The sequence below is a fragment of the Procambarus clarkii genome, chromosome 29 (genome assembly GCF_040958095.1).
Source record: "Procambarus clarkii isolate CNS0578487 chromosome 29, FALCON_Pclarkii_2.0, whole genome shotgun sequence".
In the NCBI taxonomy this organism is placed as follows: domain Eukaryota; kingdom Metazoa; phylum Arthropoda; class Malacostraca; order Decapoda; family Cambaridae; genus Procambarus; species Procambarus clarkii.
In genome coordinates this window covers 19730837-19750432 of record NC_091178.1, presented here as the reverse complement: position 1 = coordinate 19750432, position 19596 = coordinate 19730837, and positions in this window count along the sequence as shown.

The following is a 19596-nucleotide window of genomic DNA, read 5'->3' as shown; positions in this document are numbered from 1 at the left end:
GAGAGGCCTATACAGCGGAGCTGATCGGTACCTGCCACCTACAGGCTGGATTGTGGTTGAAGGCCTCCACGACGAAGCACCCAGTAGGACGGTGATTTGGCTGGCCTGTGGCCAGGGTAGATTCGTCATAGAATCATAGTGGATTCATCGTGGGCCACGGAAGAAGGAACCAGAACTACCCAGAGTGAGCACCGTGGAGCATCCAGTGTCTTCGGAGGAAGACGAACCTGTACATAATAGTGTAGTTGTAATCCCCGCGTGTGACTGTTATTTATTTATTCATGGTGGTAGAAATATATATATATATATATTGGAACATTTGTATCCCTCCCCCTTTATTTTAACTTGCATTACGAAATTTACCCCTTGAAAGCCTCTACTAACTTGGGGCCGGATTCCAAGACTCTAATACCATCAGAGAAGAACCCGGTTGCGTCCCAGTAGGGCCGTAACATAGTCCCATATGTGAATGTCTCCTCACGATATCTATCATAATATTTAATGCTACAAATTTCAGGTCTTTGTGAATTCGTTAGGTCGGTGAGATCTTCATTAAATATTTGTTTAAGTATTCTCTTTGTCACTGCTAATGAAACACCCATATCAATTTTTACCACTGGTTTTCTACAGGCTGTCTTTGCAAGCATATCAACAGTGTCATGCCTTGAGATGCCAACATGTGATGGTATCCATAGGAATTTAATTTCAAATCTGTTTTCTTTAGCAACTAAAACATTCATTCGAATATCCCTGACTATCTTATGGGTGTCACTGCATGTGTGCGTTCAATGCCAGGAGTGCACTCTGCGATAGTGGGCGGTAGTGGACCCCCTACCGACCCTGTGGGCGGCAGTGGACCCCCTACTGACACTGTGGGCGGTAGTGGACCCTCTACCGACCCTGTGGGCGGTAGTGAACCCCCTACCGTCCCTGTGGGCAGTAGTGAACCCCCTACCGACACTGTGGGCGGTAGTGGACCCCCTACCGACCCTGTGGGCGGTAGTGGACGCCCTGCCAACCCTGTGGGCGGTAGTGGACCCCCTACCGACCCTGTGGGCGGCAGTGGACCTCCTACCGACCCTGTGGGCGGCAGTGGACCCCCCTACCGACCCTGTGGGCGGTAGTGGACCCCCTACCGACCCTGTGGGCGGACGTGGACCCCCTACCGACCCTGTGGGCGGCAGTGGATGCCCTACCGACCCTGTGGGCGGCAGTGGACCCGCCTACCGACCCTGTGGGCGGTAGTGGACCCCTTTACCGACCCTGTGGACCTCATACCGACCCTGTGGGCGGACGTGGACCCCCTACCGACCCTGTGGGCGGCAGGGGCCCCCCTACCAACCCTGTGGACGGTAGTGGACCCCCTACCGACCCTGTGGGCGGCAGTGGACCCTCTACCGACTCTGTGGGCAGTAGTGGACCCCCCTACTAATCCTGTGGGCGGTAGTGGACTCCCTACCGACCCTGTGGGCGGCAGTGGATGCCCTACCGACCCTGTGGGCAGCAGTGGACCCTTTACCGACCATGTGGGCGGTAGTGGACCCCCCTACTAATCCTGTGGGCGGTAGTGGACTCCCTACCGACCCTGTGGGCGGCAGTGGATGCCCTACCGACCCTGTGGGCGGCAGTGGACCCCCTACCGACCATGTGGGCGGTAGTGGACCCCCCTACCGACCCTGTGGGCGGTAGTGGACCCCTTTACCGACCCTGTGGACCTCATACCGACCCTGTGGGCGGACGTGGACCCCCTACCGACCCTGTGGGCGGCAGGGGCCCCCCTACCAACCCTGTGGACGGTAGTGGACCCCCTACCGACCCTGTGGGCGGCAGTGGACCCTCTACCGACTCTGTGGGCAGTAGTGGACCCCCCTACTAATCCTGTGGGCGGTAGTGGACTCCCTACCGACCCTGTGGGCGGCAGTGGATGCCCTACCGACCCTGTGGGCAGCAGTGGACCCTTTACCGACCATGTGGGCGGTAGTGGACCCCCCTACTAATCCTGTGGGCGGTAGTGGACTCCCTACCGACCCTGTGGGCGGCAGTGGATGCCCTACCGACCCTGTGGGCGGCAGTGGACCCCCTACCGACCATGTGGGCGGTAGTGGACCCCCCTACCGACCCTGTGGGCGGTAGTGGACCCCCTACCGACCCTGTAGGCGGTAGTGGACCCCCTACCGACCCTGTGGGCGGCAGTGGACCCTATATACTAATCCTGTTAGCGATACTGGACCCTATACTCATCCTGTGGGCGGCAATGGACGCTATACACATCCAGTGGGTGTTATTGGACCCCATACCTATTCTATGGGTGGTTGGAATCCCATACCCATCCTGTGGGTAATAGTGGACGCCATCCACATCCAGTGGATGGTATTGGACCCCATACCCTTCCTGTGGGTGTATGTGATCCCCATACCCATCCTGCGGGTGGATGTGACCCTCCCATACCCATCCTGTGGGGTGGTATTGGACCCCTTACCCACCTAACAGGTGGTAGTGGACAATATACCCATCCTATAGTTGGTATAGTAGACACCATACCATCCTGTTTGCAGTAGTTTACCCCATAGACATTCCAACGTAACATCGTTTTCTGTTAGCGTTCCTAGAAAACATTCTTTAAAGATTTTTAAAGCACCAACTATGGTATATAATATTGATTGGTGAAGCACTGTTATTCTATGTAATAATTTATAGTGCTTATTATAATTTACTAAGAACAACTAATATTTCTCAAAACAAAACTACGAGCCTTCAATAGGATGTAGCTGATCTGTAATATTCTAAGAGCATTGACAACAGTAGGTAAATTTCACAACCCATGTGGGACCTGAAAACTACAATTTTCACTATAATTGAACCAATCACGACTATTCTGCTATCTATGTTGATGGACGGGTACTGTGAGACGTAAATTGGTACGTGAGGAAGAGTTTGGCCCTTGGAAAAAAATGTAACTGGGAATATATCACATTTGTACTAATTCACATTCAACATATTGACTTTAAGCATTAAGTCATATATGTGCTGTCTTGTGTGAGAACGGGTTGTACACTAGGAATGGAACGATCATTGCAAAGAAAGAAAGTGCAGGAAAAAGATATGAAATAAAGTGTGACCAACAACTACTGGCCTTCTTTAGTGATTGTGGTATATCTGAAAACCTGAACCCGACCAATGCCAATACTTAAAAAACCTCTTTGAGTGCCTAACTTAATCTAACTTTGTCCAAGGTGCTGTCTCTGCCTTACCATTTACCTAATGTTCTCTCATTCATATAATTTCCTCAGTAATCAGTCAAGTCTCCATGCACTTATGCAAGCATCTACCTCAGTATCATTATAAAATTTTACTTTTAAATTTAATCTTTATCTTTAAGATTATTTTACTTTACAATCATCAATGGTCAAATTTTTTATATATTCATCTTGACAGTCTCTACTGATTTTTTATTCTCTCCACCAAACTTGTGTATCCTTCATGGCTATCTAGTGATCTTTATTCTACTTCTAATTGTTTCAATTCTTTTGTTTACTTGCATTTATTGTTGTGCTTTGCTATAATTATTCTCTAATTATAGCAGACTTAGTATTTATGTGAGCATTTACTTCAGTGTCTTAGTAAAATCTTGCTCATAAATATTATCTTTCCCTGTTATTTTTTTTTAAACTTAATTGTAATTTGATTTATACATCATTTATTGTAATTAATTATTGAGCTCATTTTGTTTTCTTATGTTCATACTAATTATTGGTTCACAACTAAGCTATATTAAATAATTTATTTTTAAGATTGTCTTTACGATGCGATTATTATTTGTCTCTTTTTTTTTCCTATATATTATTCTTGTTAGTCTACTGATTTTTTCTTCTCTCTTAACCTAACTACTGTATCCTTCCTGGCTATCTACGTTAATCTTTGCTCTACTTCTAATTGTTTCTATTTTTTGTGTACCTACGTTTATTGTTGTGTTTTGCTACAATTACTTTCTATTTACAGCAGTTTTAGTATTTAACTGTTCTTGTAATTGCTTATCTTATTGTATCGTGACATTATTATATCTATATGCTTACTGATATTGATCCTGATCGAAATCTTCTGTCCCATACCCACACAAATCAGCACATTGATCATCATTATTGCAGGTATTACACAGCAAATCTTGCAAAAAAACTAACTCTTAAATAGCACCTGCTTATCAGTTTACAACCAAAATGTTAGGTCACTTGGTAAACATTTTGATGATATAAATGCACTACTCACAGCACTAGGTACTAATTTATCATTCATCATTTTAACAGAAACTTAGCTAAGTAAAGACTATACCCAACTCTACAATTTAGCTGGTTATAAAGCCATTCATAACTGCAGGCCTAATAAAAAAGGAGGTGGCAATAGCCACCTTCATCTGCAATAGTGTCATTAGTGATAGAGACGACTATTGTGAATATACCTTTGCCAAGTTCTCCAGTAAATCCCTTAAATCCTCCTTGACTATCGGTGCCATCTATAGATTTCCTAATACCAACATAGCTTCATTCTCAGACAACGTAAGGAATCTTATCATAAATAACAATCTCAACAAAAATCACATCATTCTGGGAGGTGATTTCAATATTGACCTGGGTCTTCAAAACAACCCTCAAGTTGACTATTTCCGTAACAGCATGCACTCCTGTATGCTAATCCCCACAATCACCAAGCCCACCCGAGTCACTCAAACATCTGCCACTACCCTGGGAGGCGGTCGGCCGAGTGGACAGCACGCTGGACTTGTGATCCTGTGGTCCTGGGTTCGACCCCAGGCGCCGGCGAGAAACAATGGGGCAGAGATTCTTTCACCCTATGCCCCTGTTACCTAGCAGTAAATAGGTACCTGGGTGTTAGTCAGCTGTCACGGGCTGCTTCCTGGGGATGGAGGCCTGGTCGAGGACGGGGCCGCGGGGACACTAAAAAGCCCCGAAATTATCTCAAGATAACCTCAAGATAACCCTGGATCACTTATGGACTAATATAACAGCTTCCCATACATCTGGGGTAATCTATGACAGAACAACTGACCACTATCCTACCTTCCTCATAGCAAACATGGACACAGCACCACCAGAAAGCAAGAAACTCTCATTCAGGCTATACAGTGAATTAGCTTTAGGCAATCTTGGCCATGCACAAGATTAACCAAGATCTGTCTGCCAGAGTCGGCCACTTCGAACAGGAATTAAGCTCTCTTCAGATCTCGGTTACTAACTGTAAATCAGCAGAAACCTCTAAGAAGCAAGAAGAGATGTTACAAAAGTTAGAGAACCATTTTAACTCCCTACAGCAGCAACACACTACAACCCAAGACGAATCAGACCAACTCAGACCAGTGCTTACCAGTATCATAAGAAAAGCTAAACTTTCATATTATGAGACCAGATTCAAAGAAGCAAAAGGCAACATGAAAAGCACATGGAACACCATCTCTAATATCCTAGGAACTAAACAACACTCCCACTGTTGGATATTTCCAACATCGAATACTGCATTGTTGTATTCTCATTACTTATTACTAACCATACTTAATATTGTAGTAAGTAAAATTAACAACTCGTAGAATTCTCCTGTACTAATAATTCATCTGTGCATTAGGCTAGAATTCTCACGTCACCTGACGCCAGTATTGCGTCAGATTTCTTTACAGTAAAACACATTATATTCAATTTGTGTGAGAATTAAATACGATTCTCCATAATTAAAGCATTCTGTATAACAACTGATTGCAGACGAATTGTTCTCTAACTAAAAGCCGAATAGAGCGTTAGAATTATACCGTCTACCTCGCGATAGTGTTAACGTCATCAATGAATGCCATGGGGAGACATTAATTCCTCTCCCTTATATATTTACTATTCTTAAATAGTTAAATAATAATATTTCGTTCCTCTAAATAATAAACCCGTCCAGTCTTTACAGTTTCAAGCGCGAATGCGAGAAATATTAATGTTCAAGACAATTATTTGTGTCATGAACGTCGACTCGGCGTGGGTTGGGGGACGCCATCCTCAGTCGGTACGCGGACACGTGCAGAGCCGGAAGGAGGCAGAACTGTACTTACCGTACTCAAAAACGACGCCATTGCCCAGCAAATCGGGCAGGTGTTATTCATCCGCAGATGAAACCGCCACTGTGAGGCGTGAACGACCTTGCAGATAATATCTTCAACTAGTGCTGGTGTTAAAAGAAGGACCCTAGACTTGGTTCCTGACGACACGTGATCAGCCAGCTTGAAACGCATCAATCCAGGATAGGTTCACCGGAGCCTGGGATGCGAAATTACGGCAATCTTAATACTTATACAGTGCCCACAGCTAAGTACCCTTTACTTGATGCATCATTTACAGGTTTAATAATAGCGGGGTGATTGCGCGTCACGCGGCGAGATAACACCTAATAACAGGTGATTTGAATTCCATCTGTAGATATCAATAATCTTCAATATGAATTGAGTAGTTAAATCAATTGCTACTGGTAGTTATTTATCCATGCAGCTCGAGAGACGAATTCCTCATGCTGTCTTCTCCATGTTAACCGTGCCATTCGTCAGTGTACCAGACTTGGAGATTAAGAAGACTTCCAGGGTTATCTAAAGGAACCTACTACAAGCTAAGGCTTATTTCTTTTTTCCATATTTTAGCAATTTGATACATTCAGAATGTTTCAACATAATGTGTGATTTACTGTAACTCATTGCTATGTTCATATTCATGTTCTTCTTTATATGAATAATATTATATTCAGCATTATTTATAGGATTAGATTATTATTAATTGAATTAGTGAACGAACCACACTGATTCCTGGACGTACTGACCTCCAGTAATAACCCCCCAATGTAGGTGTTTGAGGTTTGTTTCTTTAATAATACAGCCCATTAATTATTCTTATGATCATACTTTCTAGTCATATCCATAGTCACTGGTTTTCTCTAGAATTTTATCTAATGATCTGAAATTCTCAGTTTCCCTCTTTACTTTAAAAGCGGGTGGTCCTTCGTAATTTAATTTACTATTTTAATTATTAATTAATCAGAATCAAGCCCAAATATCCCACATTATGGTCCTTCGAACCGGATAGGCATTAAATTTATAATTAAAATATTAACCATTAATAACTAATCCTTGTGTGATAGAAGCTAGACTAACTATTTAATTAATTGTGTCAACTAACATTGTAACACATCAGTTAGCCTAGATCACACTAACATATTGCTACTTTTACCTCATGTATAAAGTGGCTTTAGTGGGTCATAGCCAATTACCCACAACAATTAGACCTATACCTCACACCGAGGTGAGAATCTTTAGGTCACCAGGAGCAACAGCTCATAACTTTTACCATAACACCTGCGTTAGAGTTGCCTCACCACCTAACCATCATATACTTAGGTGGCAATGACATCCACCCCACTCGTCATCCAGCCGAGGTGATCAAACACCTCAAAAACATAATTTCTTCTTTCAAGCTCATCAGTGAATCAGTAGTATTCACATTAGTGGAACCTCGCCAACCAAGTCAAGATAATCGTTGGGGAGTAACTCCCGAATACTACCTGAGAGCTGCTAAGTACATAAATTTCAGGCTGAAAAAACGAGTGAGATTGGATGCCACATATATCCAATTTACAGCCAGACCTTACAGACAGAACCTGAACAGAGACGGTGTACATTTGTCAGGGGAATCTAGGTTGCATGTGGTTGACAAGTTAATTAACACCATCAACCATCACAAAAGGCTGTGGCTAGCAAGCCAAACTTAACTGTACATAATTGTTCACCTGTGTGTGCAAGAGCACTCTTATAAAACAAAAAACCCAAAAATACAGCACAACTATATTTACCTTATTGCACCACAATAATCTTTACCCATGTTATTAGGTAGAATTTAGGTTGAGATTGTGCTGAATTTGGTACAAGCCCAGACTAAATAATTTCATAGTTCTTAGCTAGGAATTATTACGACTAGATCTAAAACTAGTCAGTGTTGTGTATATATTACATTATTTGTGCTGACCCTCTACAGGGTGGGATAAATTTTTGAGATAACTCTGATTGGAGTGTCTCCATAATATTTCTCTTGTATGCATTATTTTGTGTATCTATTTTGTGTATTGCTGGATTATCTCCATTAACTCTGATGGTGATAAGGATGAGCTAACCGGACGAGAACTAGTGGTGGAGTTCAGACAGTACACAAAATATCTAGCTATTTGTTGTTAGGTAGGTACATTCAACCTCAAGTGAGGTAAAATATAAAGTAGTCACCTTAATTTAGGCTACAATTAATGTTACCTGTTCACTAATGAACAAGTATCCAAGCTTCATTAGTAATATATACCCTAACACTGTGAAGTTTGAACCTAAGCCCAACATGGCTACTCCTGAACAATTGAGGAGAACCTACATTGGCCTTAAAGGTCACTTGACCAGATTAATTAATAAGGCTGATGACTTAACTAAAGATAATCCCATTGACTCTTATCATTTAGAGTCAACAGTTAGATTGGCTGATCTGAAATTTGATCAAGTCAGAACTGCAGGTCAATCTTATCTTGCTCTGCTAAATACTGTAGAAATCTAAATTAGCCAAACAGTCTGGATCCAATGCCAGCAACACTGGGTCTCACTTCAATAATCACTTACCTGAGGTTCGTTTACCTACTCTAGACTTGCCCACCTTTTCAGGATTAGATACAGAAAATTGGGATAATTTTTGGACTTCCTTTGAAGTTCACATCCATAAGAAACATTCTCTAGACAAAGTTTCTAAATTTTCATACCTACTCAGTCTTCTCAAAGGAGAGGCTAAAAAGGTCATACATAACCTTAATCTTAATGAGAGTAATTATGAGGAAGCTATAAAACTCCTGAAGTTGAACTATTGCAACAAAGAGTTAAGTATAGCCACCCTTTATTATCAATTACTAGATCTGAATGCACCAAACAGTAGACCAGAGTCACTTCAAAGCTTCAGACTAGAAGTAGAGTCTCTAGTGAAGGCCTTAGGCACTAAGGTTAATATACCTAGTTCTGAATGGTCTATCAAGCTATTGTTACAGAGGAAATTACCTCGAAACGTCTTGACAGAGCTCTGCTCACATTATAATACTGAGTTTCTTACTCTCGATCAGATTTTCGAGGGGTTGAGGATCACAGTTAATAGGTTAAAGACTCATGACAAAATTAAACCTGAGTCCAAACCAATTAAACTGATGTTTCAGTCAAACCTAAACAGACTCCAAGTAAGTCTAATAAATATAAAACCAAACCTACTCCATCCACCAGGAAAGGAAGTGGAAATGTAGGTACCTACTCAGTATCTCCTTCAGAGATAACTCATGACTTGTCTACTAAAGAGACTAAGTCTATTAATCAAAGAAAGTGTCTGTTCTGCAATCAGGAACACACCACTTCCCAATGCTCAGCTTATCCTACGTATAATGCTAGAGTTAAAAGGTTACAGGAATTGCACAAATGCACTAAATGTATGGGTTCTCATGATCCCAAGAAATGTGCAGTACCACTACGTACTTGCCACCGTTGTAACCAGGGTGTACACCACTACGCCTTATGTAGGAAATCTCCTACACCAACTATGCCCACTGGAGAGAATTTTACTAATTCTACTTCAGTGCAATATTGTAAAGTACATCACGAAGTGAATGTACTCGCTACTGAGTCAGGCAACAGTACTACCTTGCCTACTGCTCAGCTTAAATTAATAAACCGAAGATCTAGAATTAACAGTAGAGGTCTCTTTGACCAAGGTTCCCAAAAAACCTTCATCACACAACAGTTGGTAGATGATTTAAATTTAAAACCTACCAAAAGTGTGAAGTTAAACATTTCTGGTTTCCTATCAAATAGTGGACCACGTGACTACAAGGTAGTTAAATTACTAGTTAGACTAGGATCCTCTGCTAGCCCAATCCATGCGGTGGTAGTGGATAAGATTCCTACGGACCTACAGGTCACAGGATTAGCTCACACAGCGAGACACCTTAAGCGAAACCGCATGAGGCTAGCGGATCATAAAATAAATTCCGATTGTCTCACAGATATTGGAATATTAATAGACGCGGATCATTATTACAAGTTTATCACTGGATGCACTAGGCAACATGGTATGAATTTGTTGTCATCCGCAGGTGGCAAATTGCTCACAGGACCCGTGCTTTTCAGACAAGGTCCAGAGCCCACAAACCAACAAACCAATAATGTAATTGTGGCGTGACTAGGCTTAGAGCAGTCACCCCTACGCTTCAGGGAAATAGCCGAGGACATTGAGTCTGACCCACCAATACATCGTTTGTGGGATTTAGATACGTTAGGCATCATCCCTGAGCAACCAAGTCCTGATGATACATGGACTTACCAGCAATATCTGGATACAGTTATCTACTCAAATAAACAATACTGGGTAAGACTTCCATGGAAGTTAGATCATCCCCAACTTCCAGTGAATTATTTTATGGCAGCCTCACAATTGCGGTCTCAATTAACACGACTGCAGAAGCAGCCAGAAAAATTAACCATGTATCACCAACTTATCCAACAACAACTTAACAACAAGTTCATTGAAGTTGTTGAACACGATGACCGAAAAACAGGTCATTATTTACCACACCATGCTGTGGTGAAAGACTCACTGACAACACCTATTCGTATTGTCTTTAATTGCAGTGCTAAAGTAAAGCCTAATAGTGTGTCTCTAAATGAATGTCTCCAAACGGGACCTAGCCTAACACAAAGGCTACATGACGTGTTGTTGCGATTTCGCACAGGCATTTTTGCCTACACTGCTGACATCAGCAAAGCCTTTCTCCGAGTAGGATTGCAGGAGGAAGATCGTGACTACACAAAATTCCTCTGGTACAAGGATCCCCTGGATCCTAACAGTGATATAATCACCTATCGGTTCGCCTCTGTATTATTTGGTGCTACATCCTCACCGTTTCTTTTGCAAGCAACACTAGACACGCATTTGAGGAAATCAGACAGCCCTTATAAGGCAACCATTAGCGACAACTTATATGTCGACAATTTCCAGGGGACAACTAATGATCAAGCTGATCTGGTAGAAATCTACCATGAGGCTAACCGTGAACTGTTAGGAGCTAATATGCCTCTACAGTCATGGGCCTCAAATAATAAACTGCTTAACCAGTTAATTGAGAAAGAATTTCCCGATTATCAGGTACCCAGTAACTTAAAGGTTCTAGGCGTGGAATGGAACACCAACACTGACGAGATGAATGTCAAGTCAGTGCAAACTGATAACTCAACCCTTACCATGAAAACACTGCTCTCATTTGTCAGCCAACCATTTGACCCTTTAGGCCTACTTAGTCCTATATTAATAAGGGGCAAACTCCTAATGCAGGAGTGCTGGCAACAACATATGGGATGGGATGATCCGTTACCAAGTGAGTTACAAGCCAAATGGCAAATACTCTCAACGGATTTTAATCAGTTAGGTGTTTTGAAATTTCCACGTAATGCTTCAGGACCAAACTTACCCACCAATTTGCACGTTTTTTGCGATGCCTCTGGCAAAGCATATGGCGCAGTAGCCTATTTAGTTAACAGTGCTCAATCAATTTTACTCACATCAAAGGCAAGAGTTGCTCCCATCAAGAAGAGATCCTTACCTCAGATGGAGTTGACTGCATTGCTAGTGGGAGTAAGATTGGCCCATTGCCTGACAAAGACACTCAGTAATATCCACTTTGGTGAGATTGTAGTGTGGTCAGACAACGAGGCAGTCTTACAATGGGTAAGAAACAATAACAACAAAACTCCTTACGTCAGTAATCGCGTCAGGGAGATTCATGATTTATCCGCAGGTTATAAGTTTAGACATGTCCCCACTAAGGACAATCCTGCAGATTATTTGTCAAGAGGATTGACATTAAAACAACTTGTCAAATCTTCGCTGTGGTTCAACGGACCTTCATGGCTTGTTGGTGGCCAGTGGCCCAAACAGAAGCCACAAGTCATAGTGACCAGTATCACCGCTCCCATGAAGGAACCAGAGCCTCAGCGAACATTAGCCATTAATCCTCATCATTATTCCAATTTAAGCAAATTGTTACGAGTGACTGCACACGTGTTTGATTTCCTCTCTAAAGTAGGAATACGACACAAATTTCCCAATCCTGTTCACTATTGGATTAAGAGGGCGCAGCAAGAGACTTACGGAAGCGAATTTGAGAATCTTCCGGACAAACTCACTAAATCTCTGGGCATCTGGTACGATGTCAACACTCATAACATACTACGATGTGGAGGACGTTTGCTACATGCAAAGATTGACTTAGACACTAAGAACCCAATCCTTTTACCTCGCCACCACATCATAACTAAACTTTTTGTCTTATATCACCATCAATATGGTACCCTACATGGTGGAGTTTTAGATACTCTCACCGACCTTAGACAAAAGTACTGGCTTCCTCAAGGTCGTCAGACTGTTAAGACCATTATTAAATCTTGTGTAATCTGTAAGAGATACGACGCTAGAGTCTGTCCTTACCCAGGACCTCCTCCACTCCCAGAAGAGCGAGTAGTTCATCTTCGTCCATTCGAAACCACTGGAGTAGATTATACAGGAGCCTTACTCCTCACTGGTAACCCAGATAATATACCAGTGAAGGCGTACATTTGTCTCTTTACATGTGCTACAACCAGAGGTGTGCACTTAGAGGTCACCCCAGACATGAGTGCTGAAGCTTTCATTCAAGCTTTCCGCAGATTTGCTGCCCGTCGATCATGTCCTAGATTAATGATATCAGACAACGGATCTAATTTTGTAGCGGGAGAAAGTTGTTTGCGAGAAGTCTGGAACCACCCTGAAGTGCAATCAGTCTTACAAAGAAGACAATGTCACTGGAAATTCATAGCACCAAGAGCCCCTTGGCAAGGTGGGTTCTATGAGCGAATGGTAGGCACAGTCAAAAGATGTCTAAGGAAAACGTTACACCGACAAAAGGTCAGTTACTCAGAACTCCAAACTATTGTTGTGGAAATCGAGGCACGAGTCAATAATCGCCCGATCACCTACCTGTCTGATGATTACACCCAGAGAGAACCATTGAGCCCCTCTCACTTGATCCATGGAGGTCTACTGAGCCCTCTCATCCCCTTAGCCGAAGAGGACCCTGTAGACCCGTCCCATGTGACCAGAGGAGACTTGGTGGAAAGCTACCAGCATCTTTCTAGAGTTATTAACAGGTGGAATGAGGTGTGGACTCGAGAATACCTCACAGCTCTACGAGAGTACCACTACGGAGCTTCGAGCCCTTACAATAAGGTACAATTAAAACCTGGAGACCTTGTACTAGTCAACAGTGATGGACCAAGGTCCGAGTGGCCTATAGGAAAAATCGTCACCATTCACCCAGATCGACAAGGTGTCCTAAGAGTGGTTAAGGTCTTATGCAAAGGCAACACTACTCTAAAAACTTTAGAGAAGCTGGTTTCCCTAGAACTGACTGAACAAGAATATCAGTCAGATCCAGCTTCCCCAGTAATTTCAGAGGACAATGAATTTGTTCCTCCAAGCAACCGTCCCACTAGAGCTGCAGCTCAACAATGTAGGCGGAATTTGCGAGTCTATTATAACTCTGAAGAAGAATAATTTCCTTCATTTCCCACTAAGAAAACTGTGCTGATACTACGATGTGATATCACGTAACGAAACATTACACGTCACTGTGACCCAATATATGTTCGTTATGTGTGTACTAACATACTAACATATTAACATACTAATGTATTAATCTTAATATCACTTCGGGATAGGTCAGTACAACACAGTACACTGCGACCCTGGGAATCCCCCCCCCGGAGTTATGTTGGATATTTCCAACATCGAATACTGCATTGTTGTATTCTCATTACTTATTACTAACCATACTTAATATTGTAGTAAGTAAAATTAACAACTCGTAGAATTCTCCTGTACTAATAATTCATCTGTGCATTAGGCTAGAATTCTCACGTCACCTGACGCCAGTATTGCATCAGATTTCTTTACAGTAAAACACATTATATTCAATTTGTGTGAGAATTAAATACGATTCTCCATAATTAAAGCATTCTGTATGACAACTGATTGCAGACGAATTGTTCTCTAACTAAAAGCCGAATAGAGCGTTAGAATTATACCGTCTACCTCGCGATAGTGTTAACGTCATCAATGAATGCCATGGGGAGACATTAATTCCTCTCCCTTATATATTTACTATTCTTAAATAGTTAAATAATAATATTTCGTTCCTCTAAATAATAAACCCGTCCAGTCTTTACAGTTTCAAGCGCAAATGCGAGAAATATTAATGTTCAAGACAATTATTTGTGTCATGAACGTCGACTCGGCGTGGGTTGGGGGACGCCATCCTCAGTCGGTACGCGGACACGTGCAGAGCCGGAAGGAGGCAGAACTGTACTTACCGTACTCAAAAACGACGCCATTGCCCAGCAAATCGGGCAGGTGTTATTCATCCGCAGATGAAACCGCCACTGTGAGGCGTGAACGACCTTGCAGATAATATCTTCAACTAGTGCTGGTGTTAAAAGAAGGACCCTAGACTTGGTTCCTGACGACACGTGATCAGCCAGCTTGAAACGCATCAATCCAGGATAGGTTCACCGGAGCCTGGGATGCGAAATTACGGCAATCTTAATACTTATACAGTGCCCACAGCTAAGTACCCTTTATTTGATGCATCATTTACAGGTTTAATAATAGCGGGGTGATTGCGCGTCACGCGGCGAGATAACACCTAATAACAGGTGATTTGAATTCCATCTGTAGATATCAATAATCTTGAATATGAATTGAGTAGTTAAATCAATTGCTACTGGTAGTTATTTATCTTGCAGCTCGAGAGACGAATTCCTCATGCTGTCTTCTCCATGTTAACCGTGCCATTCGTCAGTGTACCAGACTTGGAGATTAAGAAGACTTCCAGGGTTATCTAAAGGAACCTACTACAAGCTAAGGCTTATTTCTTTTTTCCATATTCTAGCAATTTGATACATTCAGAATGTTTCAACATAATGTGTGATTTACTGTAACTCATTGCTATGTTCATATTCATGTTCTTCTTTATATGAATAATATTATATTCAGCATTATTTATAGGATTAGATTATTATTAATTGAATTAGTGAACGAACCACACTGATTCCTGGACGTACTGACCTCCAGTAATAACCCCCCAATGTAGGTGTTTGAGGTTTGTTTCTTTAATAATACAGCCCATTAATTATTCTTATGATCATACTTTCTAGTCATATCCATAGTCACTGGTTTTCTCTAGAATTTTATCTAATGATCTGAAATTCTCAGTTTCCCTCTTTACTTTAAAAGCGGGTGGTCCTTCGTAATTTAATTTACTATTTTAATTATTAATTAATCAGAATCAAGCCCAAATATCCCACACCCACAACCAGATAACATTCTCTAAGGATGGCCTTACACCGTCATCTGATTTAGAAATGGCGAATGAATTTAATAGCTTCTTTTTATCGGTTGGTGCTAACCTTGCCAGTAAAATCCCACAGACTCAGAAACATATCTACACATATCTCTCAGGCAGCTATCCAAACTCTCTTCTCCTCTCACCAGTCAGCCTGACAGATGTTGTGTCCATCATACACTCACTAAAAACCAAAGCTGGGAACATCAGTGAAATACCATCCATTATATACAAGAGCGCCTCCCACGCCCTTGCCCCACCTAGAGCTCTGCTGTTCAACAAATCCCTTCAGTGTCATACCGTCCCTGATATCCTTAAAAAAGCAAGAGTAACACCAGTTCATAAAGGAGGTAATCCGGCAGACATAAACAATTATAGACCAATATCAAACCTACCCATATCATCAAAAATATTTGAAAAAATTATCTACAAACAGCTTTACTCCAACCTCATAAAATTCAACATATTCAGCCCATGCCAGTTTGGCTTCCGGTCCCAAAAGAGCACCAACGATGCAATTATTAGTCTCCTTGATATAATTTACTCAGCCTTTGACAAAAATGAGTTTCCGATTGGACTCTTCATTGACCTGAGAAAGGCCTTTGATACTGTTAATCACAATTACCTCTTACGTAAACTCCATCATTATGGAATTCGAGGCCATACACTGGACTATATCCAATCCTATCTTAGTGATAGACACCAATGTAACCTCTCCCACTCTACCAATAACCGTTGGAGTGCCACAGGGCAGCATTTTGAAACCTCTCCTATTTCTTATATACATCAATGATCTGCCTAATGTCTCTAACATTCTGAAGCCTATTTTGTTTGCTGATGATACTACCCTCATCTACTCTAACCCCAACCCACATACACTGAATAATGTTGTTAATAATGAACTAAAAAAGTCCACTTATGGATGTCAACCAACAAACTAACAATTAACATAGAAAAGACCTACTACATCTTATTTGGAAGCAAATCTACAAATGCAATTCAGCTTCAGATAGACAATGTAAACATTAGCAATAAAAATGATGGAAAGTTTCTCGGCCTCTTCCTAGACAAGAGACTCAACTTCAGGACCCACATACAACACATAACTAAGAAAGTCTCTAAAACAGTTGGTGTACTCTCCAAAATCAGATATTATGTACATAACTCTGCTCTTATCTCTCTATATTATGCACTAATCTATCCCTATCTTAATTATGGTATCTGTGCATGGGGTTCAACCACTGCAAACCACCTCAAGTCCATCATCACCCAGCAAAAATCTGCTATCAGAATAATAACAAATTCTGCTTTCACACAACACTCAGCCCCCCTTGTTTAACTCCCTAAACATGCTAAACATAATCTCACTCCACAAATTCTCTTGTGTCAACTACATTTACAAAACCCTGTTCTTAAATGCAAATCCTGCTCTGAAACTCTCCCTGGACAGATGTAATAGGACCCATTATCACCACACCAGAAATAAATATCTCCTTGATATCCCCAGAGTCAAACTTAATCTGTGTAAACACTCTATGCAAATAAAGGGATCCAGTCTATGGAACTCATTCCCTATTGAATTGAAAAGCTGTCCAACTTTTGCGTCATTCAAAAACAATATTAAAAAGTACCTAATTTCATCTTCATAGTTTTTTACCTTTTGGTTTAAAATTGCACTGTATCTATTGCTACCCAATCTCCCAATCTTTTATGTACCCAATCTGAACATCTTTATCGTTGTGATCATTGCTGTCTTCTTATATGTGCTGTCAATCTGCTGTATGGTGTCTATTAATCTTGTTTAAATTACCAATCAAGCTGTCAATGTAATCAATCAGAGCTTTAGTATACCAATGTGCTTTAATATACTTACTAATCTCTCTCATCTCATTTTTTTCTTGCAATGTATTTGTTATCATTTTATTAATTCTGCTAGAATTTACCTTCTTAAAATTATCTGTTAGATTAAGGACCTGCCCGAAACGCTGCGCGTACTAGTGGCTTTACAAGATTGTAAATACTATGCTATGTATTCTCACAAACCCAATGTACCTTCTAGTATATAAATAAATAAATAAATAAATAAATAAATAAATAAATAAATCTTTGGCAGAGAATCGAGTCCATCGAGGCGAAATTAAACGTTCAGGTGAAGGTTAAGGAAAGTCACAAAACAGTGAAGGAAAGTCAGGAAATAGTGGTTGAGGATAATAATGCAACAATGAGTGATGAAATGAAGGAAAGTGAAGTGTGTGTAATTGATGGTAGTCGTAGTGAAAGGAAGAACTCTATAATTAAACATAAAAGAATCATTTGGGCCAATAATTGGTGTCACGGGACTGAAAAATTTCTTGAGAAACGCAATGTTGCTTTTACTGATGAACTTGGGAGGAGGTGGGAGATGTTATACGAGGTATGGCTATCATTTAGTGAACTTATTGGGGATAACTTAGAAAGTGAATTTATTAATAATGGATCGCCCTAGACTGAAAATTTGTACTGGAATGTTAATGGTTTAAGAAACAGGTTTACAGATGTTCATTGTTATGTATTCTGGAGAGATATAAGAATTTTGCACCAAGACTGTAATCTTTTGTTGAATTATCTGCATGTCTCTTGCAAATTGTCTATGAAGTATACCTAAGTCATAAAAGTATTTGTGTGTACGTCTGATACCATACTACTTGTGTAAAGGAGGAAATGTATATGTTTATTTCTCAGAATGTTGGGCAATATGTTTATTGTTTGTGATGTGTGTCTATATATGTATGAACACGTTGTACTGAACGGGGTGAGAATAGCTTGAGCTACCTCATCCCTTTGTGTGTATTTTACCTCAATAAACTTATTTCAATTTCAATTTCAGGTAAAGGGAGAGAGAAAAGGAAGAGGAGTACAGAGCCCACGAGGGAGAGTGTGAACACCACAACAGCCAGACCAGAGAGGTCGAGAGCAGCCGTTGTTGTTGTTATAGATTCAGCTACTCGGAACAAGTTCCAAGTAGCACGGGCTATGGTGAGCCCGTAACTTACCTGGCACAGGAGCGGGGCAAGTAGCACGGGCTATGGTGAGCCCATAGTGGACTTACCTGGCACAGGAGCAGTGCTCGGTGTTACGGTGCCCTCTCCTATTTCTTCCGTTTGCCGGCTTAAAGAGTCATATCAGCTCTCCCTACTGATTCTCTGAGGTTCAGGGAGTCTAATGATATATGTGGCGACCAGACCGGCTGCCAGTTAAGGGAAAGAAGTTATATTATAAGTTGTAAATAAAGGAAAATTGGCGCCCTGTTATAAAATGAAACAGTATCCCCTACGGCAGATATGACCTTTTGGAAGGGAGACAAGCCGATCGCGGATTGGCCGACGTAGGTCGCGGGCGACAAATCAGGGCCCGCCATGACGTCACCGAGTGCCCCGGGCGGCGCCAACGTCAGAGTTGTACTGACCGTGGAAGCGACAGGACGCGCCTCGGTCTGCTCTCAAAGATTGGAGGCTCTGCAAGCCTTGTTCAGTGGATTGAGCTGGCCTGCGCAGCCTACCACAGTTATTGGAGACCCTGCGCTTCTGGGAAGCAAAAGAGGAACCAAGTTCAGTGAGCAGAGAAGGGCCCAAACTTGGAAAATAGTCGGCGACGACGCTGGGCGGCGCCGCTGGCTGGACGTTGAGGTCTGGAAGGTGGGCGAGCAAGCTAGCTGTGACTGGGGTCACATCCACTGAGAATCTTGGAAGGACGACACCGTGCCTAGGACAAGGAGCGACGCCCTGTGGGAGAGGCGAGTGTGGGGAAAAATAGCGATTAGCTCAGCGCCCATCGATGAACCAGGATTGGGGCAGCTGAATCTCAGGGATTGGAACGGCGACGACGCGAAGGCTTCACGACACCTGAGGACCTGTGGAACGCCCTGGATCGTCGAGGATCGACCCAAGGAAGCGTGGGAACCTCACACCATCGAGGGACAGGCTTCGTGAGCCAGGAGTGTAAGGTAGATCATTTTTCCCTCCCATTACCCCTTGTATGAGTAGGCTAGTTAGGCCACAATATTTACTCGTGTATGTGGCAGCAAGACTTTATTAC